The sequence below is a fragment of the Chlorocebus sabaeus genome, chromosome X (genome assembly GCF_047675955.1).
Source record: "Chlorocebus sabaeus isolate Y175 chromosome X, mChlSab1.0.hap1, whole genome shotgun sequence".
NCBI lineage: Eukaryota > Metazoa > Chordata > Mammalia > Primates > Cercopithecidae > Chlorocebus > Chlorocebus sabaeus.
Genome location: NC_132933.1, coordinates 122,311,611 through 122,336,447, shown reverse-complemented (window position 1 = coordinate 122,336,447; position 24,837 = coordinate 122,311,611). Strand labels below are relative to the sequence as shown.

General features: G+C 37.9%; 1 pseudogene across 1 annotated transcript; it reads right to left on the bottom strand.

Moving 5' to 3' along the window:
* Positions 1-2,312: 2,312 nt before the first annotated feature.
* LOC103231764 (cytochrome c oxidase subunit 7A2-like, mitochondrial pseudogene) lies at positions 2,313-3,406 on the bottom strand (annotated as a pseudogene). The gene has a single exon (XR_012091862.1). The product of XR_012091862.1 is annotated as a cytochrome c oxidase subunit 7A2-like, mitochondrial pseudogene (transcript).
* Positions 3,407-24,837: the final 21,431 nt, after the last annotated feature.

Sequence of the window (24,837 nt, the reverse complement as noted above, 5' to 3'; positions counted from 1 at the left end):
CCAGTTTATGGCCAAATTTGGGGGCCTGTTCCCAACACTGCAAAATAATTTATCTAATGCTGTATCACAGATTAAACATTCTTTTTTATCTTCTTTTAATTAATATTTAATGATACATTAATTTTCATGATCATAAATTACACTGAACTTAATAAATTATGCAAAAAATGATCTTGACTATGCAATGTCGCTTACACTAACTCTTTCATTTTGTATAACTGGTATATTTTTCACTCTATGGGTAGAATAAAAATTAAGGTTTAGCCCAACCCAATAACTCCATTAAGTCTTAATTTAAATAATTTAAACTGAGTTTTATTGGAATGGGCCCAGATTTCAGATTTTCCTTGCATCTGCTGTTATTTCTAAGAAGTTCACAGGGTTTACTCTACCTCATGGCATTGTGGGAAGAAAATGTTGTCCATAACGTGGTATTGATCCGGTCCCATCCTTAGGTGCTCTGTTGGCACCTGCTGCTGAAGATTTTGGCTGATGTAACTTGTGGACTGTTCTTCCGGACAACTTGGCTTTATCTTAGTTCTCAGGGGTGCCTATGAAATCCCTCAAGATGTCTCAGTATTCGTCAGTTGGCTTTAGTAGCATGATAAAATATTTTTAAATTTAGTGGTTTAAAATAACTATCTAGCTCATGATTCTGCTGGGCACTTCATTGTCTGGACCAGGCTCAAGGGATTTCAGTTGGGTTGTTCATGCATTCATGGTTAGTTGGCAGGTCAGTGCATAACCGATTGGCCTCACCATTCAAATGTCTGGTGGTTGACAGGTACAATGGGAGTTACTAGCCCATCTACCTTTGGTTATCTGGCAGGCTAGATGGAGGTTTTCATGTCACCACTGAAAAAAAGCAGCTATTCTAAAAGCAGACAGAGGGGAAAACTCTACAGCACAATTGCTTTTCAAGTCACTTTTCAAGTTTACATAATATTTTCTAATGTCCCATTGGCTAAAGCAAGTGTAGGAGCACACTATTAAAGGGCATGGGTAGATGGAAAGAAATAATTTGTGGCCATTTTTATAAACTACAACATGCTGTGATTGCCAGTGAGTTACCAAGAAGGCCAGGCATGGTGGCTCACACCTGTAATCCCAGCACTTTGGGAGGCTGAGGCGGGCAGATCACCTGAGGTCAGGAATTCAAGACCACCCTGGACAACATGGTGAAACCCCATCTCGGCTAAAAATACAAAAAATAAGCTGGGCGTGGTGGCACGTGCCTGTAATTGGAGCTACTCAGGAGGCTGAGGCAGGAGAATCACTTGAACCCAGGAGGCAGATGTTGCAGTGAGCCGAGATCGCACCACTACACTCCAACTTGGGCAACATAGTGAGACTCTGTCTCAAAAAAAAATAAATAAAATTACCAAGTGCCATAGCAACCCACTCTGGTATACTACCCAATTAGACTAGGTAACCTGTTGGGGGCATATGGAAATAATGCCATTTAAGACCCAAGGGCAGCTTTGGAATACTAGCTCTAGTTTTCTCTGTCTAACCACTCCATTGTCCCTTGTTTCTGGGATAAGTGGGGAAATGAACCCCCCTCAGGTTTATCTTCAACCTCTCCTATATACATCCTGTCCACCTGCTAGGATTCTTAGTTGCAGACAACAGGATCTGCTAATTTAGGCATAAAATGCATATCAAAATATGCTAGGCAGATACTCTGAGAGGACCAAAGAATGGACCTATATACTGTAGTCCCAGGATCAAAGCATTGAGAGAAAATACAGTCTGGGAACACACACAATTATATCACAAATCCTGGGAAAACACAAGTCTGGGAAAACACAAATTATATCACAAATCCAATTATATCACAAATCCACCACTCAGATCCTTTGACACTGGATGCCAAAAACTCCACCACAGCTGAAGATCAAATGCCTCAACCCCTGAACTTTCCAGATGATCCCCTCTTCCCACATGCAACCACCAACTCCTGTTGCTGCCTCCAAGTTGAACACTGATGCTAAGAAATTGGGTCACATGCAGAACTCTAAAGGCAAGGAAATCCGAGATGTGTAGTTTTTAAATTTCCGACTACTTTTATCCAGAAAAGTAAGCTAGAAAGTGGTTACAATGGATGCGAAGTGACCTAATCTGCAGTATGTGTTGTAGTTTCCTATTCCAAACCCCAAGGCTAGAGAAGGGAGATCAGGATACAAGAGTATGCTACCCCACATTCACTTCTCCTACTCTTCCTACAATCTCATGAGCTTTCTACTAATGAAGTGAGTGGCTTTCTACTTTCACTCTTGTATGTATTTGAGTAGTACATATCTACATTTCTTTTTTTTATTCATGTATTTATTCCACAGTCAAAATAAGTCATAATTTAAAGCTATAACATTTTTAAAAGATAAAGGAGAATTTGTGGCACAGCTGCATCAACAAAAGAGACACCGATCTAAAGTGCAACACTAAACAGGTGTTCTCTGTTCCCATGGTGGAGTAAATACACACAATTACACATAAGATTTCACTGAAGATAGGAGATGAGGCAAATAACCCTTTGAAATTAACTGCCCAACGAATAGAGGCAGGCTACATTAATTTAACATTTTACTGCAAAATGGAAAAAGTCCCCGAGGTGACTAACTCAAACCCCTCATTTCATGCACATGACCTTGGCTTCTGTGTTCTTTCCACAGTCACATCCAAATCCAGAAAGTCTTCTGCACCCCATGCTCAAAAATGCAACCTCAAGTCCCTGAGGTCCTCAGCACAGACTGACGTTAACAAGCCTGTGTGCAGCCTTCATCCAGAACCTCCAGGGAAATCAGGAGCACAAACACAGAGCAAAGCACCATTTCTTTAAACAATGGCTTTAACGGACAAATGAGCTCTGACAAGCCATATGCATTTCATAAACAAACCAAAACATCATCTTCATATCTTCCTATTTTTCTTGCAAAAATATTAAGCCATCAAAGTAAAAAAAAAAAAATTTTAATTTAACAATGAAAAAGGAAATTCAAAGGGTTTATGCCACAAAACAAATCAGTCCTCAGCAGCCTAACTCATTTGTTTTTAGGCTGTGAAGCCATGTAGAGGGCGATCAGGCAGTAGATGGTCCCTCCCACAGTCAGCGCCACGGTGGTCCGGTAAAGCATTTGGTCAGGCAGGCCTCGTTTCAGGTAGACGGGCACACCATCAGTTTTCTGGAAAAACTTCTGAAGCTCTGGAACTCTGTTTTTCCCAGCATAATCATACACTGTGGAATCGGAGGTCAGTTTAGTTGGTGTGGCAAATATGATAGGTGGTGCTCCTGTGGAAACCATAGGCTTTAATCCCTGCGGGCTATAGGCCTCCAAAGCCCACGCTCCGGCCAACTTCTGCGTGAAGCCACTAAATTTGTAGTACATGATGCCCAGAGTCCAGCTTCCTGCTGATATCTACATTTCATGTTTTTGTTTGTTTGTTTTTGTTTGAGACGGAGTCTGCTCTGTCGCCCAGGTTGGAGTGCAGTGGCCAGATCTCGGCTCACTGCAAGCTCCGCCTCCCGGGTTCACGCCGTTCTCCTGCCTCAGCCTCCCGAGTAGCTGGGACTACAGGCACCCGCTACCGCGCCCGGCTTATTTTTTGTATTTTTAGTAGAGACGGGGTTTCACCGTGTTAGCCAGGATGGTCTCGATCTCCTGACCTCGTGATCCACCCGCCTCGGCCTCCCAAAGTGCTGGAATTACAGGCGTGAGCCACCGCACCTGGCCTGATATCTACATTTCATGAGGGCACTGAGTCTTAGTGGTGGATGAAGCATTTGAGGGTAGGGTTCAGTAGCCAAGAATAACCTGATGCACATATCCACGTGCAAATGATTTATGAAGGAAATTTTCTTGAAATAAACTGATAAAAAATACAGGAACAGAGCAGATGGATAAGAAAGTAGGAGAAGGTTTGCAAGATTGCAATTGAGGCGAAATCTTTAGGACAACCACAGCCTAATCCTGTGGGGTAACTCTGAAGTATGGTGCCTTAGAGTTTGTCCCAATCGGAGACAAAGGGGCTCGACTTTCACAGTAGTGCATTCTTCAGCTGTTGGCTAAGGGCTTTCCCAGGAGGGTCGAAACATCTAAGTAGTTCTAACTCTCTGTACTTGTCAGAAAAACTGACTTCAGGAGTCCAGTGACACTCCTCCAACTGGTGGGTGGGAAGGAGGAGGTTGAAAGCAAAAGTTGGCATTGAAGTTGACAGAGGGGTATACAGAAACAATTTTTTTTTTTAATTACAAAGGAGGAGACCTAGAGGAAGCACGGTGGACAGTGTCCACTCTAGATTATGTGCTCATTACCATGAAGTCCCTGGGCCTGGGTTTTAATATGCATCCTGGTATAGTAACTTGGCATTCAATGTCTATTCCACCCTCCTCGGTTGTGCCCTCTTGTTCTGCAGTGGCTGGAAAACAAAAACTACATTTCCCAGGCTTCCTTGCAATTAGAATCCTAGATGTGATTTAAAGTCAGGCAATCGGATACTTCGATGCAAAATTTAGAAGGTGGGAGTGACACAAAGGCTGAGATTCTGCTGTTAGTACTAGGTTTTGGGGCAAGAATGATTTTGCAGGTATTTTTTTTTCTGTGGCAGCATTAACAGTGGTCTCAGGACCCACTCATGATGTTGAGAGACAGGACTCAGGGCCTTCATTTTGCTTGTATGAATCATAGCAGGAGTGACACACCTCTGCAGCTCACAGCAGCAGTTTCCTGATCATGGTGGTTTCCTGATGATGGCAATAACAACACAGTTCTGGAGCCAGGAGCCCCCTGATCATGTAAGAGGCAGCAGCTGCCCTGATGGTCAGGTTCTATGATGAGTCTGTGGAAGGGAATATGCCCCCCATGTGATGGGGAGCCGCGTATTTAATCACTCCTCACTCCACAAAGCTGTTTCTCCATATCAAGGTTTTCCCTTCAGTAATTCCACCCACAAGACCATTTATTTGGAAGAGGCACCAGGCCTGGAGTTTGGGAGTACAATGGGCATGTGACTGTGGGAAATTAGTCAATCTCCACCCATTTTCCTCAGATCTTCAGCACTGTTTATTCACTACCCTGATTTTGCTTCTGCAAACACTCATACCAGGGCTTGAATCTCGGAGAAGCGTCTCAGTTTTCTCCATACCTTTACAGTATCTCTCAGAGATCAATTTTGGCTAAGGTAGCTAGTTGTCTTAGCTGACCATCTTCGTTGATACTTAAACTGGAACCCAAGGAATTATTTTGTAGAATAAGTGTAGCAATCACTGTGTTTATTCGTGCTATCTTTACTGTTGAAGGTGTTTGAAATGTTTACACTGCTGATAAAGTGTCTGAAGTCTTCAAAAAGAAAACCAGTTACATTAAATGTGTTATTGGAGCTTAAATTGTTTAAGGAAATTTAATTAAGACAGCATTTAATTTCTATGTGTTTAAGAAAAAAATAACTGCCAGATTTGTTCACTAGACTTGTAAATAAAGCAAAATCCAAGTGATCTTTTTACTCTACAAACAAAATCTCTCTGACTTTAAAGACTCCATCAAGAAATGGAAATACGTTTAGTTAAATAAATATTGTAAACTTTTCAAGTATCCCAGTAATCAAAAATGCACATCGAGACAATAAAAGACCATCATTTATTACCAAATTAGCAAAAGATACTTTGTCAGGATTCCTATTTGGGGTAATTGTGCAATGGATAAGTGCTAGGAAAAAATCCTACGTTGTGGACAGAAAATACAGTAGTAAAACACTTTAGGAAGTTATATGAAATAAGTATCCGGAGTGAAAAATGTTCATGATGCAATTTAATTTCTGGGAATTCATCTTAAAGAAGTAGTTATAAATATTTACAACAGAGATGCTACTTTAAAATATGTTAATATGATTTAATATATATGACTGTTTAAGTGGCCAGATGCATCCATATGTGTAGTGTGAGGGATGTGGAGGTTGGGATATTATAGCAGGAAAGCATAGCACCCAATAGGTAGTTTTTCAACATTTGCTCCCCTTATGCCCTCCCTCCTCTAATAGTACCCACTGTCCATTGTTCCCATCTTTTGTTAAAAAAATTTATTTTTAATTTTTGTGAGTACATAGTAGGTATATATATTTACAGGTTATGTGAGATATTTTGATAAAGGCATGCAATTAATAATAATCACATCAGAGTAAATGAAATATCCATCACCTCAAGTATTTATTCTTTGTATTACAAACAATCCAATTATACTCTTAGTTATTTCAAAATGTACAATTAAGTCATTATTTACTATAGTCACCCTGTTGTGCTATCAAATAGTAAGCCTTGTTCATTTTTCTAACTCTATTGTTTCCATCTTTATGTCCTTGTGTTCTCAATGTTTAGCTTCCACTTACAAAAGTGAGAACATGCAGTATTTGGTTTTCTGCTTCTGTGTCAATTCTCTCAGGATAATGGCCTCCAGCTGCAACCATGTTGCCGGAAAAACAAAACAAAACAAAACATGATTTTGGGTTTTTTATGGCTGCATAGTACACCATGGTGTGTATGTATCACACATTTTGTTTATCCAGTTCACCATTGATGGGCATTTAGGTTCACTCCATGTCATTGCTATTGTAAATAGTGCAAGCAGTCCATTTTGAAGTTTTGACTACTAACAGAATTTCTGAGTTGAGAAAACTTTTCAATTTGTCTGATCACCGCCACAACTAGAGGAAAAGTTTTGTAATACAAATGCAAAAGACAAAAGCACATTGATATAGATTTTGAGGGGATAAGATTTTTTAAACTCTTATAATTCCCTTTAGCATGTTGTATTTGAATTTTTAAATTGACAAATAAAATTGTATATATTAGACATTTATGAGGTACAATATGATGTTTAGATATATATTTACAATATAAAATGATTAAATCATTCGCTAGTTAACAAATCCATAACTTCACACACTTATTTTTTTGTTGTGAAAACATTTTAAATCTTCTCTTTTAGTAATTTTGAAATATATGATGCATTATTATTATTATTATTATTATTTTTTGAGACAGAGTCTCGCTCTGTCGCCCAGGCTGGAGTGCAGTGGCGCGATCTCGGCTCACTGCAAGCTCCACCTCCCAGGTTCACGCCATTCTCCTGCCTCAGCCTCCCGAGTAGCTGGGACTAAAGGTGCCTGCCACCGCGCCCGGCTAATTTTTTGTATTTTTTTTTTTTATTAGAGACGGAGTTTCACCGTGTCAGCCAGGATGGTCTCGATCTCCTGACCTTGTGATCCACCCGCCTCGGCCTCCCAAAGTGCTGGGATTACAGGCATGAGCCACCGCGCCCGGCTGCATTATTATTTATTAAAGTCACCATTCTATGCAATAGATCACTAAAGCTTATTCTTCCTGTTTGACTAAAATTGTCACGCTTTGATCAACATCTCCCCTTTCCCCATTCACCCCTCTTAGCCTCTGGTAACCACCACTCAATTCTCTACTTTTATGAGTTCAACTTTCTTAGATCCTTTAGCGTATTGTCTAGGTCAGGGTTCAGTTGTACAGGGCAGACTGCACTTTGGCTAGTTCAAGCAGGAAGGAATTTGTATCAGTCCATACGCATGCTGCTATGAAGAAATACCCGAGACTGAGTAATTCATAAAGAAAAGAGGTTTAATTGACTCACAGTTCCGCATGGCTGGGGAGGCCTAAGGAAACTTAAAATCATGGCAGAAGGGGAAGCAGGCACTTTCTTCACACGGCAAGGAGAAGTGCCCAGCAGCAAAGGGGGAAGAGCCCCTTATAAAAACAACAGATCTTGTGAGAACTCCCTCACTACGAAGAGAACAGCATGGGGGAACCACCCCCGTGATTCAATTATCTCCACCTGATCCCACCCTCGACCCATGAGGATTATTACAATTCAAGGTGAGATTACAATTCAAGGGACACAGAGCCAAACCATATCAGAATTCATTATAGAATTGTGGTAGGAGCTGAAGAAAAAAACTCTAGTTTGAGTTTTCAGGAACAACTTCTGTGGACTCACCATGGAACCTGGCTTCAGGGCAGCTGCTGCCTCTTATGTGATCAGGAGGCTCCTGGCTCCAGAACTGTGTTGTTATTGTCATCATCAGGAAACCACCATGATCAGGAAACTGCTGCTGTGAGCTCCAGAGGCGTGTCATTCCACTACGATTGATACAAGCAAAATGAATGCCCTGAGTCCTGTCTCTCAACATCGTGAGTGGGTCCTGAGACCTCTGTTAATGCTGCCACAGAGGAGTGATTAAATGTGGGGCTGCCCATCATAAGGGGCATATTCCCCCCACAGTGACTTCTTGAAACTCATTTGAGCTAATGCAGGTTGAGATCTGACCTCTGACCCTTTCCCCATAGCCATTGATGAAAAAAAGTAGCTCATATTCCAAAAAATATGTCAACAGGCCAATACATCAAGATATCTGAAGAACAGGATTCTTTCAAGGGAAAACTATTTGAAAAGATTCCATCTAAAGCAGAAATCTTACAACACAGAGAACACTTGTTTTAAAAAAGAATAATAAACATAATACAATACATCTCTTTATCAGAGACACACCTAAATCATCAAGGACGTGCAAAGGTTGAAAACGAAAGGTTAAAAGAAGTCATATAAGGCAAATACTTACCAAGAGAAGCCCAGTATTTACATTAGTATTAGACAAAATAGATTTTTTTTTCAAACAAAGCATTATTAGAGTGAGAGCAGGTCAGTACAAATGGCATTCATTTTGCCAAAAAAGTATAGAAATTTTTAACTATGAATGAACCTAACAAAATAGCTTCAAAATATGTAGAGTTAAAATTGATAGAACAACAAAAGCAAAAAAAAGAAATCGATGCCATTATGGTGGGAGATTTCAATATACCTCTCCCAATTATCCATGGCTTAAGGTGATAAAATTCAGAAAGGATATAAAAAGTCTAAATAATGCAATTAAAAATCTTGACCTAATAGACCTACATAGAACTTTGTATCCTGAAATTTGAGAATTTGCATTCTTTTAAAAAATATATTTTGTAATTATATTTTGTAATATATATTTTGTAAATGAGACAGTAAAAAAACTGGATCATGTACTGAGCCACAAAAGGAGCCCTAATAAATTTCAAAGCATAGTTATTACGCAGACTATTTTCTCTGACAACTCAATTAAATTAGAAAGACAACAAAAATAATCAACAAATATACTTACTATTGCGAGACCATTTTCCATAGGTCTTGTATTTCTGCAAGTCTTATGAGCAGAGGCACTGACTGGCTTTTTCTCAGGCTATCTTTTCAAGGATATTTGCATACCAGACAGCTTTGGAAGATAAAGATAGCATCTCCCTCTAGAGCAAAGGGCAAGCATACTTACTGTGCAGTATAAAAGATCTGAGTTTCTTAAGCTCTGAATTCTTTCCTGTAACACAACTCGCTGCAAATGCACATGTCACCTGGCTCCCTTCATCACCCTGGTGAAATTGGGGTTTGAGGACTCAGCACATGAAAATGCTGATACACTGACCACTGCTAATGCTGTATTTTATAAGGTCCTTTGTCACTGGCCTGACAGTCTCAAATTTGTCATCATCTATTAACTTGGATGTTAACAAGGATGTTAACTTGTTAGCTTGTAAGTAGGGTAAAATCTCTCATGATGGGTTGATATCCATGTTTTCAGAAATTTTAAAAACACACTGATAAGTAACTCATAATGAAAACTGTAATATGTTTAAAAGAAAATTATAATAAAAATACTGTACATCAAAACTAAGGCATATAGGAAGAGCAGTGCTTTGAAGGAAATGTTATAGCCTTAAATACTTATTTTAGGGGGGGAAGTTATGAATTAATTAGACATCTGAAAGAGAATATTAGACTAAACATAAAGAAAGTAGAAGAATAATAAAAACAGAGAGTAAATCAACGAAATAGGAGTGACACATGCAAAAATGCAACAAAGACAAAAATTGGGTTTTTGGGGAAAAAAATTGCAAAATAAGTATACTTTCAGCAAGATTCACAAAGAAAAAAAGACAGAGAAAGAGAGAGGAGGCACCAAAGTAAAAATGATAAATGAAAAATAACCTAACTTAGATAAAGCAGAGAATATAAAGATAATAAGCACACATCAACTTTAACAAATTAGGCAAAATGAACAATTTCTAGAAAAATATAATTAGCAGAATTGATTTGAGAAATACATTATAAGCTTGAATGGTCTTGTTAATATTAAAGAAATGAAAGCAATAATTTCAAATCTCTTTTAAAGCAAATACCAATCTCAAAACAGATAATCTTACTCTCATTCAAATGCTTTCAGAGAATATAAAAAGAAAAAAAGGGATTTCTTCCCTAACTCATCTATTAATCCTGCATATATCTGAGATCAAAAATGCATAAAAGCAGTACAAAAAAGAAGCATAACAAACCTATTTTGCTCATTAATATAGACTTAAAAAAATAGCATTTGCAAAAATTCTCAATAAAATACTAGCAATCCAAATCCAGCTGCACATCAAAAAGCTAATTCACCACGATTAAGTAGGCTTCATCCCTGGGGCACAAGGTTGGTTCAACATATGGAAATCAATAAATGTGATTCATCACATAAATGGAACTAAAAAACACATGATTACCTCAATAGATGCAGAAAAGGCTTTTGATAAAATTCAACATCTGTTTATATTAAAAACCCTCAGCAAACCAGGCATTGAAGGAACATACTTCAAAATAATAAGAGCCATCTATGACAAACGCACAGCCAACATTATACTGAATTGGCAAAAGTTGGAAGCATTCCCCTTGGAAACTGGAATAAGACAAGGATGCCCTCTTTAACCACTCCTATTCAACACAGTTTGTAAGTCCTAGCCAGAGCAATCAGGCAAGAGAAAGAAATAAAAGTCATCCAAACAGGAAGGAAGGAAGTCAAACTATACTTGTTTGCAGATGACATAATCCCACAACTAGAAGACCCCATAATCTCTGCCCAAAACCTCCTTGATGTGATAAACAATTTCAGCAAAGTTTCAGGATACAAAATCTATGTACAAAAATCAGTAGCATTTCAATCTGAGAGTCAAATCAGAAAATTATCCTATTCACAATAGCCATGAAAAGAATAAAATACCTAGGAATACAGGTAACCAGAGAGATGAAAGATCTCAACAATGAGGATTATAAAACACTGCTCAAAGAAATCAAGGCAGGGAGCAGTGGCTCACACATGTAATCCCAGCACTTTGAAAGGCCGAGGCCGGTGAATTGCCTGAGGTCAGGAGTTTGAGACCAGCCTGGCCAACATGGTGAAACCCTGTCTCCACTAAAAATACAAAAATTAGCTGGGCGTTGTGGTAGACACCTGTAATCCCAGCTACTTGGTAAGCTGAAGCAGGAGAATTGCTTGAACCCAGGAGGTGGAGGTTGCAGTGAGCCAAGATCACACCATTGAACTTCAGCCTGGGTGACAAGAGTAAAACTCCATCTCAAAAAAAAAAAAAAAAAAAAAAAAGGAATCAGAGATGACACAAACAAATGAAAAAACATTCTATGCTCATAGATAGGAAGAATCAATATCATTAAAATGGCCACACTGCCCAAGGCAATTTACAGATTAAATGCTATTCCTATCAAACTGCCAATGACATTCTTCACAAAATTAGAAAAATCTATTTTAACATTTATATAGAACCAAAATAGAGCCTGAATAGCCAAGGCAATTCTAAGCAAACATAACAAAGCTCGTGTCATCACGTTAGCTAACTTCAAACTATACTACAAGGCTACAGCAACTAAAACAGCAGTTTGGTATAAAAACAGACACATTGGCCAATAGAACAGAATAGAGAGGTCAGAAATAATGCTATATACCTACAACCATCTGATCTTCAACAAAGTGAACAAAAACAAGTAATAGGGAATGGACTCCCTATTCAGTAAATGGTACAGGGCTAGCTGGTTAACCATATGCATAAGACTGAAACTGGACCCCTTCTTTATACTATATACAGAAATCAACTCAAGATCGATTAAAGACTTAAATGTAAAACCTAAAATTTTTAAAACCCTGGGAGAAAATCTAGGAACTACCATTCTGGACATAGTAATGGGAAAAGATTTCATGGCGAAGATGCCAAAAACAATTACAAAAAAAAAAAAAATTGACTAATAGGACCTAATTAAACTAATGAGCTTCTGCACAGCAAAAGAAATTATTAACAGGGTAAACAGACAACCTACAGAATGGGAGAAAATATGTGCAAACTATGCCTCTGACAAAAGTTTAATATCCAGAATCTATAAGGAACTTAAGCAAATTTACAAGTTAAAAAAAAAAAAGAAAACCAACCCCATTACAAAGTAGACAAAGGACATTAACACTTTTCAAAAGAAGACATACATATGGCCAAGAAACATATGAAAAAAAGCTCAACATCACTGATCACTAGAGAAATGCAAATCAAAACTGCAATGAGATACCATCTCACATCAGTCAGAATGACCATTAGAAAGTAAAAAAATAACAGATACTGGTGAGGTTGCAGAGAAAAGAGAACACTTATACACTGCTGGTGGGCGTGTAAATTAGTTCGGCCATTGTTGAAAGCAGTGTGGTGATTCCTCAAAGATCTAAAGACAGAATTACCATTCAACTCAGCAATCCCGTCATTGGGTATATAAACAATGGACTATAAATCATTCTACCATGAAGACACAGGCCGGGCACGGTGGCTTGGCCAGGCATGGCGACTCATGCCTGTAATCCCAGCACTTTGGAAGGCCAAGGTTGGTGTATCACCTGACGTCAGAAGTTTGAGACCAGCCTGGCCAACATGGAGAAACCTCGTCTCTACTAAAAATAGAAAATTAGCCGGGCGTGGTGGCACACGCCTGTAATCCCAGCTACTCGGGAGGCTGAGGCAGGCGAATCTCTTGAACCCGGGAAGTGGAGGTTGCTGTGAGCCGAGATTAAGCCACTGCACTCCAGCCTGCACAACAAGAGCAAAACTCTGTCTCAAAATAATAATAGTAATAATAATAGCAATAATAAGAAGAAATAACAAATAACCCAATTTTAAAATGGTGAAGGACTTGAATAGACATTTCTCAAAAGAAGACATACAAATGGTGAACAGGTATATGAAAAGGGACTCAATATCACTAATCATCAGGGAATGCAAATTGAAACCACCGTGAGATAACACCTCACACCTGTAAGAATGGCAGTTCCCAAAAAGACAAAAGAAAACAAGTGTTAGCAAAAATGTGGAGAAAAGGGAAGCCTTGTACACTATTGGTAGCAATGTAAATTGGTACAGCAATCATGGAAAATTGTATGGGGGTTCCTTGAAAAAATAGAACTACCATAATACTCAGCAATCTCACTTCTAGATATATATCCGAAGGAAATAAAATCTCTATCTTTAAAAGATAGCTCCATTTCCATGTTCACTGCAGCCTTATTCACAATAGCCAAGAAACTAAAATAATTTAAATAAAGGGTAAAATATATATATGTTACATGTATGTAATATATATGCCCATGTATTATATGTGATACATATGTCCATATATACTATATATTATATATGCATATATATAGTTTGCAAATATTATATTATTATATATGCCATATATACATATAATGTTGGAATATTATTCAGCCTCAAAAAGAAGGAAATTTTGTATTTGTGACAACATAGATGGACCGGGAGGTCATTACGATAAGTGAAATAAGCTAGATATGGAAATACAAATACTGGGCCGGGCGCGGTGGCTCAAGCCTGTAATCCCAGCACTTTGGGAGGCCGAGACGGGTGGATCACAAGGTCAGGAGATCGAGACCATCCTGGCTAACATGGTGAAACCCCGTCTCTACTAAAAAAATACAAAAAACTAGCCGGGCACCGTGGCGGGCGCCTGTAGTCCCAGCTACTCGGGAGGCTGAGGCAGGAGAATAGCGTAAACCCGGGAGGCGGAGCTTGCAGTGAGCTGAGATCCGGCCACAGCACTCCAACCTGGGCGACAGAGCGAGACTCCGTCTCAAAAAAAAAAAAAAAGAAATACAAATACTGTATGATCTCATTTACATATGAAGTCTAAGACAGTCAAACTCTTAGAAGTAGAGAGTAGCATGGTGGTTGCCAGTGGGAGAGGTAGTGGGGAAATGGAGAGTTTTTGGTCAAAGGGTACAAAGTTTCAGTCATGCAAGATGAATAAGTTCTGGAAATCCAATGTACAGCGTAGTGACTACAGTTAACAATCCTGTGTTGTATGCTTGAAATTTGTGAAGAGAGCAGATCTTAAGTGTTTGCAGCACACACACAAAAAATGGTAACTATGTGAGGTAATTGAATGTGTTGCTTAACTTTTTATTTTATTTTATTACTATTACTGTTTTTTGAGACAGTCTTGCTCTGTCACCCAGGCTGGAGTGCAGTGGCATGATCTCAGCTCACTACAACCTCGGCCTCCTGGGTTCAAACGAGTCTCCTGCCTAATCCTCCCAAGTAGCTGGGATTACAGGCACGTGCCACCCCGCCCAGCTAATTTTTGTATTTTTAGTAGAGATGGGGTTTTGCCATGTTGGTCAGACTGGTCCTGAACTCCTGACCTCAGGTGATCTCCCAAAGTGCTGAGATTACAGACGTGAGCCACTGTGCCCAGCAATGTTGCTTAATTGTGATAATCATTTCACAGTGTATATGCATATCAAATCCATCGCTTTGTATGTCTTAAATATATTAGGTTGGTGCAAACATAGTTGCAGTTTTTGAAATGTTGGAATTTGCCATTTGATATTGGAATAAATTCTTAAATAATGTGGTTACGTTACACATAATTTTAGTGGGCTTTTCTCGCTTTATGGTTATTTTTATTTTTATGTTTTTTTTTTTTTTTTTTTTTTTTGGCTAATGACTTATTACTTGCTGTTTATTTTCTGCTTATTTTAGACTATGGAAATCATGTGAGACCAAAAGCAAATTTAAGCGAGTTTCTTATTCGAGTTCAAAACAGGTCATAAAGCAACAGAGACAACGCGCAACATCAACATCGCCCTTGACCCAGAAACGGCTAACGAATGTACAGTGCAGTGGTGGTTCAAGAAGTTTTGCAAAGGAGACAATAGCCTTGAAGATGAGGGGCGTAGTGGCTGGCCATCGGAAGTTGACAACGACTGATTGAGAGCAGTCATTGAAGCTGATCCTCTTACAACTACACAAGAAGTTGCAGAAGAGCTCAACGTGGACCATTCTATGGTCCTGCAGTATTTGAAGCAAATCGGATAGGTGAAAAAGCTCGATAATTGGGTGCCTCGTGAGCTGAGCAAAAATTTTAAAAGATCATTGTTTTGAAGTGTCGTCTTCTCTTTTTCTACGCAACAACAACGAACCATTTCTCAATCGGATTGTTACCTGCGACGAAAAGTGGATTTTATATGACAACTAGCGATGCCCAGCTCGGTGGTTGAGCTGAGAAGAAGCTCCAAAGCACTTCCCAAAGTCAAACTTGCGCCAAAAAAAGGTTACGGTCACTGTTAGGTGGTCTGCTGCCAGTCTGACCCACTACAGTTTTCTCAATCCCGGTGAAACCGTTACATCAGATAAGTATGCTCAGCAAATCAATGAGAAGCACCAAAAACGGTAACATACGCAGCCGGCATTGGTCGATAGAAACAGCCCAATTCTCTGCAACACCGGACCGCACATCGCACAATCAAGGCTTCGAAAGCTAAACGAATTGGACTATGAAGTTTTGCCTCATCTGCCATATTCACCTGACCTCTTGCCAACCGACTACCACTTCTTCAGCCATCTCGACAACTTTTTTTGCAGGGAAAACGCTTTCACAACCAGCAGGATGCAGAAAATGCTTTCCAAGAGTTCGTCGAGTCCCAAAGCACAGGTTTTTACTCTATGAGAATAAAACAAACATTTCTCGTTGGCAAAAATGTGTTGATCTTAATGCTTCGTATTTTGATTAATAAAGATATGTTTGAGCCTAGTTATAATGATTTAAAATTCACTTTCCAAAACCAAAATTACTTTTGCACCTACGTAATACACAATTTTATTTGTCCATAATACCCTCATGAACATAATTGATTATCTTTGACACAGGAGCAAAAGCAATACAATGGTGAAAACATAGTCTTTTCAACAAATGGTATTAAAGCAACAAGACATGCAAAAATATGAATCTAGACAGATCTTACACCCTTCATTAAAATTAACCCAAAATGGATCATAGACCTAAATGTAAAACACAAAACTATAAAACTTCTAGAAGATAACATAGGAGAAAATCTAGATAACCTTGGATATGATTATGATATTTTAGATTCAACACCAAAATGAACCATGAAAAAAATATTGATGTGTTGCACTTTGTTAAAATTATGAAAGCTTTTGCTCTGAGAATGATACTGTCATCAGAATGAGAAAATAAGCCACAGATAGGAAGAAAATATTTGCAGAAGACATGATTAAAGACTGTTATTCAAAGTATATGGAAAAGCTGAAGTCGACAATACGAAAAAGAACAACCCAATTTAAAAATGGGCAAAAGATCTGAACATGTTCCTGAGCAAAGAAGATATACAGATGGCAAATAAGCACATGAAAAGATGTTCCACATCATATGTCATTAGGGTATTACAAATCAAAACAACACTGTAATACCACTACACACCTATTAGAATGGCCAAAATGAAAACTGTTGACAGCACCAAATGCTGGTGAGGATATGGAGCCACAGAAACTCTCATTCGTTGCTGGTAGTTATGCAAAATGATATTAAATACAGCCACTTTGGAAGACAGTTAGAAGTTTCTTACAAAGCTAAATATACTATTACCATATGATCCAGCAGTCACACTCCTTGGTATTTATCCAAAGAAGTTTAAAACTTATGTCCACATAAAAACCTTCACATTAATGTTTATAGCAGCTTTATTCGTAATTACCAAAACTTTAAAGTCACCAAGATGTTCTTCAGTAGTTACATGGATAAACTGTGATTTTTTAGCTCTGAATAATATTTCATTGTCTAGCTACACTACAGTTTATAATATTTCATGGAAAGATGCATCACATGAAAAGAAATAGAGGAATTTTAAATGCATATTACTAAGTGAAGGAAGCCAATTTGAAAAGGCTACATACTGCATGATTTCATCTATGTGACATTCTGGAAAAGGCAAAGCTATAGAGGTATAAAAACATTCATGGTTGCCAAGGATTGAGGGAAAGGAGGGATGAATAGGCAGAACACAGAAGATTTTAGGGCAACAAAACTAGCTTTGTATCATTCTATAATGGTGGATACATGTCATTATATATTTGTCAATACCCACAGAATGAACACAACCAAGAGTGAGCTCTAATGTAAACTATAGACTTTGGATGATGATCTATCAATGTACGTTTATCAATAGTAACAAAGTACTATGGGGTATATGGGAACTTTCTGTATCTTCCACTCAATTTTGCTGTGAACATACACTTTTTCTAAAAAATAAAGTTTATTTTTTTAAAAGGAGAAAAAAATGAGTTAAAGGCATGTATAAGCATTTTACAGAAGACGAGATACCTATAGCCATTAAACATATGAAAAGATTTTCAACTTTCTTGGTGGTCTGGAAAATATAAATTAAAGCCAAATGAAATACCATTCTGTATATACTCCATTGGCCATAAATTTAAAGTTTTACCATGTCAAGATTTGGCAAAGATGTTGCTTGACAAGACATCTTATATATTGCTGTTGATAATGGATTTATCTCTCACTTTAGTTTGAAAATTCACATAACCTATGACCCAGCAATTCAACTCAGTCTCTCTCTCTCTCTCTCTCTCTCTCTCTCTCTCTCTCTCTCTCTCTCACACACACACACACACACACACACACACACAGTGTCACCAGGCCAACAGTTAGTGAAATCAGTGGGAAACCTAAAAAATGATTAAGTGAGGTGTGTATGAAACATGTATGGGATAAAGATGCTCAGAGAAATATTAGCATTCTTACTACAAAGTTGAATACTGTGAATCTACTTTCATATATCTATTTTATTGTATGGTGATGCTTTTCATTTTGTACTAAACTTTTGTATGAGAAAGGAATTGTATTAAGTGTAACTAGGAACTGGATTCTCATTTCTCAAGAAAATATGGTGAATGAGTAACTTTTGAGAAAAATATGTATTAACATTCGTCATCAATCATGGGGGTTACAATGTTATTACTGAGTACATGAAAACACAAATCTGCTGAAGAAGCATCAGTAACTACCACAAAACGTTATACTTATTTAAAAAGACTATACCTGAAGAAGATCAAAGGTATATGACACATCGCTTTTCCCTGAGATCAAATACCCATGGGAAATTAATTGTGATAATTTTTAGTGCTGAGTTTTCTTGTCATGTACAAAAAAAAGGCAAGGCAATAGTTATAAATATGCTTTTACCGTGAACATAGAAGAATTTCTCATAAAGTTAAATAACCCTAGATGCTTCAAGTAAAAAATAGGTTAATTTCTATAGTGATTTCTTTCCATTCAATTTATGTAATTAAAGTAAAGCTTTTAAATGTTCATTCTATTGAAGATAAAACATCTGACATTAATGTCAGTATTATTGCAAATTCAATTAAAAAGTTAAACTTTGAAGAAAAAGTTTTTACTTTTGAGAGGATGAAATGATTACTAATTTTGGTAGGGCACAGCATCATAGTAAAGGCAATGTTCTCACTAAATTAAGGAACTTTGAAAGCAAGAAAATACAATAGGTCATAGTGAACACAAAACTCTTAATGTAGCCAAACAAGAAGTAATACTCTACCGGTTGAAATGAAAGCTATTAATATTAAAAGTATTTTAAAAGTATTTTTATAGGCCGGGCGCGGTGGCTCATGCCTGTAACCCAGCACTTTGGGAGGCCGAGGCGGGTGGATCTCTTGAGGTCGGGAGTTCGAGACCAGCCTGACCAACATGGAGAAACCCTGTCTCTACTAAACATACAAAGTTAGCGGGGCGTGGTGGCGCATGCCTGTAATCCCAGCTAGTCAGGAAGGCTGAGGCAGGAGAATCGCTTGAACCCAGGAGGCAGAGGTTGCGGTGAGCCGAGATCATGCCACTGCACTCCAGCCTGGGACATAAGAGCGAAACTCCATCTTAAAAAAAAAAAAAAATTTATAAATACACAGAATAAGTAAACTATAAAATGTTCGTGATGAAACTAATATTGAAAACTAAAAGTACTTTAACATGGCAGCATGAGTCTTCCCAGCTTCCCATCGTCCGATTTTAGAAATGTTTGCACCTTTGAAAAATGACTATGTAGATCAACCTATGTGTCTTACAATAATATTACACTTCTATGTAAATTAGCGCTCTCAAATTTGGTCATTGGAAATCTTTAAAGCTTCTAGAAAATTATGATTATTGAAAATAGAACTTGCAAAAGGAAAGACTGGAAATTTATCTTTGCAAAAAAGAAAGGAGGAACTAAACAAATGGAATGATGATAGCACAAATCGTATGCAAGATTTAATTTTGAAATTCTATTATTGGGCTTGGAATATCTCCACTTGTGGGAAGAATATTCTGGTGGAGCTCTGAATTTTAATTGGATAAATGTATTATCATTACCAGAAGAAGACTGAGAAGGTTCTAATTTTGCAACATTTAAATTTGGCAAAACATTCCAAAGTATCAAAAATAGAGACAATGTACTGGACCCATTTTGTCTTGTAAAAATATTTGTTGAAAAACGGAGCTGGGCATGGTAGTGTGCACCTATAGTCCCAGCTACTTGGGAGGCTGAGCCCAGGAGGTCAAGGCCAGCCTGGGCAACATAGACCTAATCTCAATATTTTAAAAAACGAAAAGAAAAATGGAGTCAGAAAGAGCACCTGGGAAATATACATTTTAATATTTTTTAAAAGTATAAAGCTTGCCATTTAGCAGTTGGAATAGTATTTTCTCAAATAAAATATCATGCAACCAGCCATTAGGTGCCTCCTCATGGAAGGACACAACACTACCCATGGATTCTCCTTGAGAAAAGGAAAAGCAAAACCTGTATCGATCAAGCCTATCGATCTCACTACTAATTTAAAAGAAAGACAGAGTATAGAAAAACATGTCAAATAATGCCCTGGGAATACAATCAGCAAAATCTAGAAAACTATAGGACAAGTAAAGTGACCAAGTTCCTTCACAAATAAACTGTAAGGAAAACAAAGAAATCAGGATGAACATTTAACTTATAGGTTAAAAGATACTTATAGAAACATATTAACCTTCGAGCGCGGTGGCTCAAGCCTGTAATTCCAGCACTTTGGGAGGCCGAGACGGGCGGATCACGAGGTCAGGAGATCGAGACCATTCCAGCTAACCTGGGGAAACCCCGTCTCTACTAAAAAATACAAAAAACTAGCCGGGCGAGGTGGCGGGCGCCTGTAGTCCCAGCTACTCAGGAGACTGAGGCAGGAGAATGGCATAAACCCGGGAGGGAGAGCTTGCAGTGAGCTGAGATCCGGCCACTGCACTCCAGCCTGGGCAACAGAGCCAGACTCCATCTCAAAAAAAAGAAACATATTAACCAATGGCAATATATGAACTTTATTGGATCTTGATTCAAATTTTAAAAAAATAGAAACTCACCAGACACTGCAGAATCACTCCATGTGTCCCATCCTAATCGCAGTCCCCTCTTCCCATCAAAAGTAACCATTATCTTGACTTACAAAGTAATCATGTCCTTGTCTTTCTTGATGGTATTTTCACCCAAATGTGCATCCCTAGACACTCTAATTCAGTCTTTCCCATTTAGAAATAAGTTGATATGCCTTTTAAGTATTTTTACATCTATAACTCTACCCTTGATCTCTTTCTTTTACTTACAATTTACCTGTTGAAAAAACTGACACTAGTTTCCTCTAGTCTGAGTTTTGTAGACTGCATATTCACGGGGCACTTTAACATATTCATCTTTCCCCTGTATTTTCTAAAAATTGACAGCTGATTTAGAGGCTTGATCAGACTCAGGTTCCATCCATTGGGTGGTATTTTGTTCTTTAATCAGGAAGCACATAATGTCCAGTTCGTTCTCTTTTTTTATATTAGTGGACATTGATGCTCATTTCCTAGCTCCATTTAATTCATTGGAGGGTATAAAATAATGATATTTTTATTCCACAAATGTTCATTAATAGATGAAATATTTTATAAAGAATTATATTTTTTATATACTAAATGGATTAATTTTATTTAAAAGTCAACCTAATTTTATTTTTTAGAGATGGAGTCTCACTATGTTGCTTAGGGTGACCCTGACCTCCTGGGCTTAAGCGGTCCTCCACTTCAGCCTCCAGTGTAGCTGGGACTACAGGCACCTGCTCCCACACCAGGTTTGAATCTAATTTTAAGTGAGTGGAAATCCTAGATTATATTTGAAACATTCAGAATTTCAGTTTCTTTTGTATTGAACGGTGAATGGCCCACATGGAGTGATAATAAGTATCCTAATCCTTGAAATGATTAATGGGATCAGAAGGGTACCAAATTTACCTGTACCCCTTAAGAAAAAACTTCAGAGATGGCGAAAATTGCCAAATCTCTTTCCCCAAAGCTGCAAGACACCCTAAACTTCTTCTTATAAACTACTTATAAACTGCCCCAGGAGGACTGGCAGAGGGTAAAAACTTCATAGCAATTGTGTCTTCTTACTATTTTATAATTTAGGGAAGTTTATTTTAGTGGCAGCTCTAAATGTTTTCAGAATTACATATACTTATTTCTGTTCAATCTACGTCATTTATCAAAAAGCAATGTTTCTTCATAACATAAGATAGTTGCTACCTTATCTTTTTTTACCTATACCACATGACATTAGTTAAGATGTAAATATTGCTTTCCTGTTTGTATTTCCATAATGTGATTTCAATATCAGATTCTGTGCTCAGAACATAAACAATCTTTCTCTAGCCTAATAAAGTCTATTTTAAAACAAACAGATATAACTTAAACCACCTTGAACATATAGTTTAACTGTATTTAGAAAAGTGATTTTCCAATTAGAGGAAAGAGTAGAAACATAAATTTAAAATATTTGCAACAAGAAATATACTAAAATATATGTAAATATGTATGCTTGTGTATACAAAGTTCATTTCAATGAATTAAAGTCTCCAAATTCAGGCACATCACCACTGAAGATATTATCAGCTTAACAAACATGATGACTAAACCACTTCAATCCTTCTCCATATATAAAGGAACATGAGGGAAATGTTAGAAGTTTAAAGAAATGAAGTGTCCAAATTTGTTTAAGTTAAGATCTCAAAAATATGTATCCTGAATTTAGTATTAATCAGGGGAAAATGCTAAACAGACTGTTTAAAGCAAGCTTGTCCAACCCACAGCCCGTGGGCCACATATGGCCTGGAATGACTTTGAATGTGGCCCAACACAAAGTCATAAACTTTCTTAAAACATTATGAGATTTTTTTGCAATTTTTAAGGTTATCAGCTATTGTTAGTATATTTTATGTGTGATCCAAGACAATTCTTCTTCCGATGTGGCCCAGGGAAGCCAAAAGATTGGACACCCCTGGTTTAAAGGATGTTGGGTGAATGCCTACAAAGACTAATTACTGGATGACACATCACAAACCAGTTATGCCAGATCAAGTTCATTGTACTCTTTGATAGGGTCACTAAGCTGATAGCTTAAGAAGGGGCCATAGGCTTAATGTATCCTATTTTCAGGACGGCATCTGGAAAATGTGTCATAAAATCTTTATTAGTTAGAGTTCTCTAGAGAAACAGAACCAATAGGATGAATACATAGATAGATAAATTTATTATAAGAAATTGGCTCACACAATTATGGAAGGTGACAAGTCCCAAAATCTGCAGGATGTAGTTCCAGTCTGAAGGCCTGAGACCCAGGAGAACCAGTGACGTAGTTCTAATCTGAAAGCTGGCAGCCTCAAGACCCAAGAATAGCCAATGTCTCAGGTTGAGTTCAAAGGCAAGGAAAAGCCAATGTCCCTGTTTGAAGGCAGTCAGGCAGAAGAAATTACCTTACTCAGGGGAGGGTTATCCTTTTTGTTCTATTTAGGCTTTCAACTAATTGCCCTCCCCACGTTAGGGAGGGCAATGTGCTTTACTCAGTCTACCTTGTCAAATGTTAGTCTCATTTAAAATCACCCCCACAGACATACTCAGAACCAAATTTGTTTGACCAGATATCTGGGCACCCCATGGTCCAGTCAAGTTGTCACATAATAACACATTAGTCAACATAATATCTTTGTGGACAAGACATAGAAATAAGAGCTAGATGAAAATACAGTCTAGAATTTGTGGACCATAAGTGAGGAGTTTGTTAATGGACCAGTGTCAATCTGTCAGTCCATTTCAGTGTAATGCCTGTGTGTTTCAGCTAAATTTTACACTCTCTAACACTAGGTGCCTAAAAAAGAAAAAGGCTTTTTTATTTTGTGTGAATAGTCTTTCCATTAAGAAATATATGGCCTACAAGGAGATAGTGTTCATTGTTTTTCCTGTACTGAGGTTTGTCTATTCAGATTTCTATATTTCCCATTCTAGAGAAAGCTGTAGTAGAATGGGGTCTTGGCATCCTCCTCACAGAGTATATATGATTCAAACCCTTTACAACACTCCTTCCTATGTAAATGTGTACAGTTAAGTGACAAAAGGACAGAATAGTACAGTATCATTTGTTTAAAAATATAAACTTATAGTCAGGCACGGTGGCTCATGCCTGTAATCCCAGCACTGGGAGGCTGAGGCGGGCGGATCACCTGAGGTCGGGAGGTTGAGACCAGCCTGACCAATATGGTGAAACTCCATCTCTGCTAAAAATACAAAAATTAGCTGTGCATGGTGGCGGGTGCCTGTAGTCCCAGCTACACGGAAGGCTGAGGCAGGAGAATTGTTTGAATCTAGGAGGCGGAGGTTGCAGTGAGCCGAGATTGTGCCACTGCACTCTAGCCTGGGCGACAAAGCAAGACTCTGTTTCAAAAAATATATATTTTTTGTACAAGTGTAGACTATTGTGAGCCTTGCTGGCAGGGAATCTGGAAAGGAAAGGGGTGCTGAAGTGAGAAGTCATCACTATTTGTATTTCTTTTATGCAATATTCATGAATTAACCTCTTATTCATTAGCATTACATAAAATAAAATGGCGAAATATTTTTGGAATTTCAGAAATTAGCATGTTATCAAATAAACAGTAACAGAGAGAGAGGAAAAAAGTTGGGAAGAAAAAATAAATGATAGAAAGGGAAAGAAGGGAGAGAAGACGAAAAGGAAGAAATGGAAAGGATGGGAGAGTAGGAGAGGGAAGAGAAAGGATGGAAAGAGGAAGAGAGAGAGAAAGAGAATGAATGAAATAAATGAAAAGAATGAAGGGAGACAGAGAGAAACAAAAAGGAAGGAAGGAAGGAAAGAAGGAAGGAAGGAAGGAAAGAAGGAAGGAGAAAGAAAAGAAAGAAAGAAAGAAAAGAAAAAAGAAAGAAAGAAACAAAGAAGAAAGAAAGAAAGAAGAGGAAGGGAGAAGGAGGAGAGAAACACAATTTCCTAATTTCCATTGCCTCTTGCTCCTAGACTAGATCTAAACCTAGTTTCTCATTTGTCCCTCTCATAATGCTACTTCAGAAGTTACTTCATAATGTTACTTCAGAAGTAAGAGATTTCTGTCTTTGGGTTATTTCTTCCCAGGACAGAGCTGAGGAATAGGAATCTAATTAACTTCAACTTCTCCACAAACTCAGAAGTATAATTAATAACATTTCTCTTCTTTCTTTC